The sequence below is a fragment of the Aquarana catesbeiana genome, linkage group LG05, assembly GCF_042186555.1.
Source record: "Aquarana catesbeiana isolate 2022-GZ linkage group LG05, ASM4218655v1, whole genome shotgun sequence".
NCBI classification, from domain to species: domain Eukaryota; kingdom Metazoa; phylum Chordata; class Amphibia; order Anura; family Ranidae; genus Aquarana; species Aquarana catesbeiana.
The window spans coordinates 233,679,970-233,686,604 of NC_133328.1; the positions used below are offsets into that span (position 1 = coordinate 233,679,970).

Genomic DNA, 6,635 nt, shown 5'->3' on the forward strand with positions numbered 1-6,635 from the left:
GTACTCACTTTTTTGCCAGCGGTTTAGACATAATGGCTGTGTGTTGAGTTATTTTGAGGGGACAGCAAATTTACACTGTTATTAGACATGTGCACACTGAAATATTTTGTTTCGGAATTTCGTTTTCGTCCGAAATATAAATTTATTTAGTTACTCCCGAAATTCATTTTTCTTTATTTCGTTTTTCGTTAAAAACTTGCATTCGTCCGAAAATCGAAATTAATTAAGGTCGAATCGGTCATTAAAGGCTTATGGTGTCTGTCGAATGTTCAAAGTAGATTCGACGGAGCAGCTAAACTGTACGACGTCGCAATCGTACATTCCGGTCGAATATTCTGGGATGCATTTGACCGGAAATGTTCGATAGCAGCATCGTACAGTTTGTTTAGCTGCTCTGTCGAATCTTCTAACTTTTGACAGACACCATAAGCCACATTTACGTTTGCATGTTTTCGTTTCTGTGTCGAATCTTCATCGTTCATGCTCATTGCATTGGTCTACTCTGCCCCAGCAGTCAGCCAACCAAACTTTCACATTCGTTTCTCAATCGGAAGTGCGGAAGTGCGGCCGCAAAATCCGACGCTGTGTGTCTTAGAGAGATAATGGCAATGGCAGCACCAGCAGCAACCCATTCCAGCACTAGCAGCATGGAGGAGGCTGTTCCTGGGCCTTCTAAGGCAGCATCCAAAAATGGGCGCAGGAGGGGGACACAAGCTGCATCCAGCAGGAAGCGTAACCTAATGTGGACTCATATTGAGTCCCAGGTCCTGGTAAGGGAAACGCTTCCTTGCTGGATGCAGCTGTGTGGCCCCCGCTCCAGGGAAACCACTACGGAGTGGAAGCGAGAAAAGTGGGAGGAGATTTCCAGGAAGGTGGAGGAGACATATCGCCATCGGCGTGACCCGACTGCCTGTCGCAAAAAATTCAGCGACATAAAACGGTAAGTAACGTGTCTGATTATTTTTTTTTTTTACATTTTAACCACTTCAGCCCCGGAGGTATGGCTGCCAAATGACCATGCCACTTTGTGCGATTCGGCACTGCGACGCTTTAACTGACAATTGCGCGTTCGTGTGACGTTGCTCCCAAACAAAATTGATGTCCTTTTTTTCCCACAAATAGAGCTTTCTTTTGGTGGTATTTGATCACCTCTGCGGTTTTTATTTGCTTTTTGCTATATAAGTATCCCCAACAAATATATAAAAAACAAATTTTTTCCTCAGTTTAGGCCGATATGTATTCTTCTACATATTTTTGGTAACAAAAATTGCAATAGGCGTTTATTGATTGGTTTGTGCAAAAGTTATAGCGTCTACAAAATAGGGATAGTTTTATGGCATTTTTATTAACAATTTTTTTTACTAGTAATGGCGGCGATCAGCGATTTTTATTGTGACTGCGACATTATGGCGGACACATCGGACACTTTTGATGCCATTTCGGGACCATTGTCATTTATACAATGATAAAAGCTCCAAAAAATGCACTGATTTTACACACACACATATAAACATATGTTATTGCTATCACAATTTGATGTCAGTAAAGTTAGGTGAATTTTTTTTTTAAAAAGGAATAAATAATTTTCAATTTATCCTCCCTCCTGTGAAAAAACAAATTTGCGCATAGGTGTGCCTAGCCTACACATAGTTTGCAGTTGCACATGTTATATATTATCGCCACAATCATTTTAAGAGGAATATTTCCATGCCGTTATTTGTTCTTAGTTAGTTATCACTAAACTGAGCAGTAAGTGCTTTTAAGTTCCACTTGACCTGACCACCTGTAGGTTGCGCCCCCTTTCTGACCAGGCCATATTTTGCTATTTAGCGCATTGCAGCTTTAAACTGCACGCTCCTGTGATGTATTACCCAAATGAAATTTATGCTCTTCTCCCGCCATATATAGAGCTTTTATTGGTGGCATTAGATCACCGCTGGGTTTTACATTTTTTGTTATTGAAAAATAAAAAAGTTATATATATATATATATATATATATATATATATATATATATATATATATATATATATGTATATATATAAAAAAGTGTTACGGTGGCTGGACTTAACCAGCTTGCGGACCCGCCATATTTTTAGTTACTATGGGGGGGGGTCCACATCTGCAAGTGGGTTAATGCTTTGCAAAAGAAACAAGGAAGGAAATTTTACACTATACACAGTTCACACAAGCGCGTAATAGAAAGGTGGACTGGAGTGGACACAATGGACATTTACTCGGCACAATCCCTATCCTGCCTTTTATTATTTATTGTGCACCAAAAAAGCATAGGTTTTTCTTACAATAAATTTGGTTAATAAATAAATGTGCAAACCTTGTGCTACATGAAAAAATGTGCCTAATCCAAAAATTCCATTTGCATTGTTTCATTCTACGGGTTCATTCTACATGTGTTTCATGTGTTGATGTCATTTTCAGATTACAATTGTAGTTTAATTGTGGAACCCGTTTCTCTTCTCTTTTTGTTTTGCAGTTTCATAGCGCGTAAACGCAGGCAGTCGGGGTGCAGAGGAAAGCAGGTATCTCTCCTCCTTCATGAGAAGGAGCTCTTAGCAGCTGTAGGGGAGGATGAGATAAAAAAACTGCTTGCTCATCAGGGTTGGTGTCAGCATTGCATTGTGTGTAGGAAATTTTTTTTGTCAACCATGCGACGCGACATAGTCATTTACCATGATGTGTTTGATTTTATTTAAAGATCGTCTCCAGGCCCAGCGCCGCCGGAGGCAGAGGGCAGAGGAGCAGGAGTCCTCCACGTCATCATGCAGTAAGTACTGTAGTAGTGACACTAATACAGTGGTTCCTTTTCCATTTGTCCAGCCTTCCATTGTTGATTCCAGCGTCATTGTTTCTCGCTCATGTAGTGACAGGTAGAGCCTCTGCGACGCTCTGTCAGGTAACGCAAGCGATTGCGTAACTTACGTAATTTGACAGAACGTGGCCGCTCTGAACTGAGGTGCCTGATCAGTGGCAGTGCACCTAGCACTCGCCGGCGCTGCTGGAACCAGGACAGGTAAGTGCCTCGTATTTGTTTTTTTTTTAAATGATTTTTTCTAAATGGTGAATGCATGTCCCTGCCTTGTAGATAAACATTAGTGACCTGCCCTGTATTGCCATGCTAATGGATAATTAATTTTATCTATTTACACTACAGTATATTTATTTACGTTTATTAATGTTCATCATTTCTCCTTTATAAATAGGTGTCATCCAGTCAGAGGGGGAGACTGAGGAGGAGGCTGAGGCAGCAACGCCCACATGTAAGTTAGTATAATCTTGCTGGTATCTGCTGAGTGATCATACATGTTTCAATGTTCTTGTACTAATGTGTGAGATTGTTGTACACTGCAGATTGTAATGTTCTTTTCTATCATTACTCAACAGCTGCTGAGCAGGAGGTGGAGGAGACCTGCCCTGTAGAGGCTGCTGGGGATGCGGAGGAACAGCCAGATGCGGCAGATCCAGGGAGTAAGCATAACTTTTTTTGTATTTTACAGGCAAATATAGTATTTTAAATATGAAATGCTGATGGCATACCTTGTCTAGAATAGCTTGTGATTTATTCTGCAAGGCTTCGGTTTAGCTGGAACTATTAATTATATTAGTTCCCCTCTGCAGATGATTCCAGTCTTCCTGTTAGCGTGACCTGTGCTTGTTAATATTTCCCCAATGTCCCTGATCATGCCACCTTCTTGCTGCAGTTTAGATTCCCAGTCTGAGCCAATCACTGTTAATCATTATGAATAACACAGCAGGCTGGGGGGGGGGTGTCAGAAAAGGATCTCCAGCTATTGGCTGGCAGTCCCTGGACATGTTCAATCTCTGGCATGCCCCTAATGCATGCATTAACACTTTTCTCATGATGTTATACCTGTTATACCTCCTAGCCTAGACCAGGAGTGAGTAACCTACCTAGCCTAGAACAGAAGTGGGGCTTAATTTATTCAACAATCAGTGGCCTTACAAAATTATCAACTTTAAAAAATAGCCTGCTATATTTTATTAAACAACTTTTTATTAGGTCATCCCAAATGCAATGGCTTGAATGGCTTCTCTTTGGTGAGTGTAATGTTAAAAGCTGGTATAGCTGATATGTTTTTCTGCAAGTGCAACTGATCCTCCATATTTGCCAAAGTCAGTCAGTCTGGATGAGGTAGATTAGTTAGCAGTAGCACTTAGGCGTCCATTACACCTTAAGATTTTCTCCAGCCGCTCGTGCGACCAAGCGGATAAAATCTTTGGGAGATTCCCCTTTACACTGCTCGATGTGTAGAGGGGAATCCCTTTGTACTCTGGCCGGGGAGGACACTCAGCTCCACCCCGGTCAGAGTACAGTAAAGTAGTACTACACCTTCCTGCACAGCTCTGCAAACTTGGTATGATGCAGCGAATTGACACAGACACCACTATCTCCTACACACAAATTGATTAGGTGCATCTCACTAAATATCAAAAACTGGTATGGATGGAAGTGAAAACATATCAAGATGTTACAGGATTGTCTACAAGGGCTGGGAGATCGTTGCCTTTATATAATGTTAGGGTGAAGAAGCCATGTGTATGTGTATTGTATTATCTATCTATCTAATGTATTTTCTTTTCTTCACAGGTGAAGTCTTCATCCTGCAACTGCAGCCTGTGGACGAAGACCTGGACCTGCCCGCGTCTGGTTGGACTGGCTGTCCTTCTGAGTCCCCAGTGGTTTCTACAGTCCTCCACCCTTCAACATCCCCCCACCTTGCCTCCCCAGTGCATCCTTCACCTGCTCCAGAACAGGCACACATCCCCCACCCTCCAGAGCCACATGTGACGGATTATCTGCGGCGCATTGTGGAGGTCCAAAAGAGACATTTTGCAGTTACCCGGAGGCTGCGTCGATCTTTGGCCCTCCACAATCGCCGGCAGCTCCGTCACTCTGTGGCTCTGCAGAGGTACCAGCGTAGCCTCAGGAGACACCTGGAGGCTACGCAGTACCTTGGTGACCAGTTGGCTGGGATTAATATGTCCCTACAGCAACTGGTCACCAGGTTGGGGGAGAATGTACTCTATTTTTTTTTTTTTTTTTTTTGTTTTGTTTATGTTAACTGTTAAATAAAAAATTTTTGTTCAGAAATAATTGTTTTCTTGAGTTTTGCTTTACTTGTTAGATTTGTGTGATGTTTATCTAAATGAACTAGTCCATATATTGTTACTAACTTACTAGAGGCCTTATAATTGTAGTTTTTCTACATTTAACCATCAGGCTGAACTTAGAAAATTGATGAGATTTCTCTCTACACTATTTCAATGTGCAAAGGGTAATCCAATGTATTGTGTCCAGTCACGCCGTTCAGCTTTCCCTCCACCAGAATACACAGCAGATAGTTAGAGCAGGGGTTACTCTATACAGTCCTCAACAGTTCACAGGACATAGGTTGCAGGCTTGCAATCATGAGGGCAACAGTTAACCGGACAGAGGTTCACAGGCTAACGCAATTACAAGGGGCATCAGTTCAAAGGGCAGTGTCATGGTTATGCAATAGAGTTTGTCTGTCAGCATACCTGTCTCCATGTGTTCATCTCTAGAGACCAGCTGACCCTCACCTGACTGCTTTTGTAAGCTCTCCTCTAGCATGGCTCCACCCCAGCTCCTATCAGGGAACCCTATATTAACCTGTGCACTGCAAGCCAGCAGTGCTGATCAACCATTGTGTGTTAGCTTTCGTGTGTACTGGCTGTGTTTCCTACGTCTGATTCCAGTTAACCGACTTTGGCCTGTTCTCTACTATTCCTGTCTGCTCGTGACCCTGACCTTTGGCGTGTCCCTGACCATCCCTGTTTGCCTGTGACCCTGAACCTTGGCGTGTACTCGGTTGTCCTTGTCTGCTTGTGGCCTCGACCTTGGCTTGTCCCTTACTTCCTTGTTGTTCCAGCCTGCTGCCTCTTTCCTCTTCTCCTGTAGTCTACCGTGAGCATGAGATGTGAGACCCTGGGGGCTGCGACCTGGAGCCAGACTGCAGCGCAGTCCATCCTCACCACTAGAGGCTCTGGTGAACACCTACTGGCTCTTAGACTCCGCGTCCTGGAGAATCTATGCTCTAGCTCCCAGTGGGATCTGTGTTAGTGATCCAGTAGACCTGCTTCCTGAACCTCCCAGGTTTTAATCCACAGCAGTCAGTCCTAGGATCCACTACCTAGCGGTGCACTTCCGATTCCTACAGAGTGCATCTGTCACCTAGCCTCAAGGTGACCTGACAGGCAGTCATCATTTCCAGGGCTTGAGTAACATGGCAGCAGGGTAGATTACTCACTCACACTAGTGACTATGGACAATTGCAGATGGTCATGAAACAGGCGGAGGATCAGAGAGGGCCCTGGTGTCCATTTAGAGATGGTAAATGGGAGGGGTCCTGGGCATCTGGATGCAGTTCAGCAGTGACCAACTAATATATCTTGCATAGAATCACGTTTCTAACTGTATGCTTCTTTGTGCTATGTTGTGTTGGTAGCATATTCTGATCCTTGAGTTGACAGTCTCTCCATCAAGAGGAACTGTCATGCTGTTGAGGTCATCTTTAATCATTGTCTCTTATTTCCAGACCACCAAACAAAAATGGTTAAATTAGCACATGTTGCTAT

At 43.2% G+C, this 6,635-nt stretch overlaps 1 long non-coding RNA gene across 2 annotated transcripts; it reads left to right on the forward strand.

Moving 5' to 3' along the window:
* Positions 1-2,557: 2,557 nt before the first annotated feature.
* On the forward strand, positions 2,558-3,700 carry LOC141145860 (uncharacterized). Of its 2 annotated transcripts, XR_012244679.1 has the most exons (4): positions 2,558-2,618; positions 2,716-2,784; positions 3,221-3,277; positions 3,402-3,700. It is a non-coding gene; the product is annotated as an uncharacterized lncRNA (long non-coding RNA). The 2 variants fall into 2 exon arrangements; XR_012244678.1 differs by having other exon boundaries at positions 2,565-2,784.
* Positions 3,701-6,635: the final 2,935 nt, after the last annotated feature.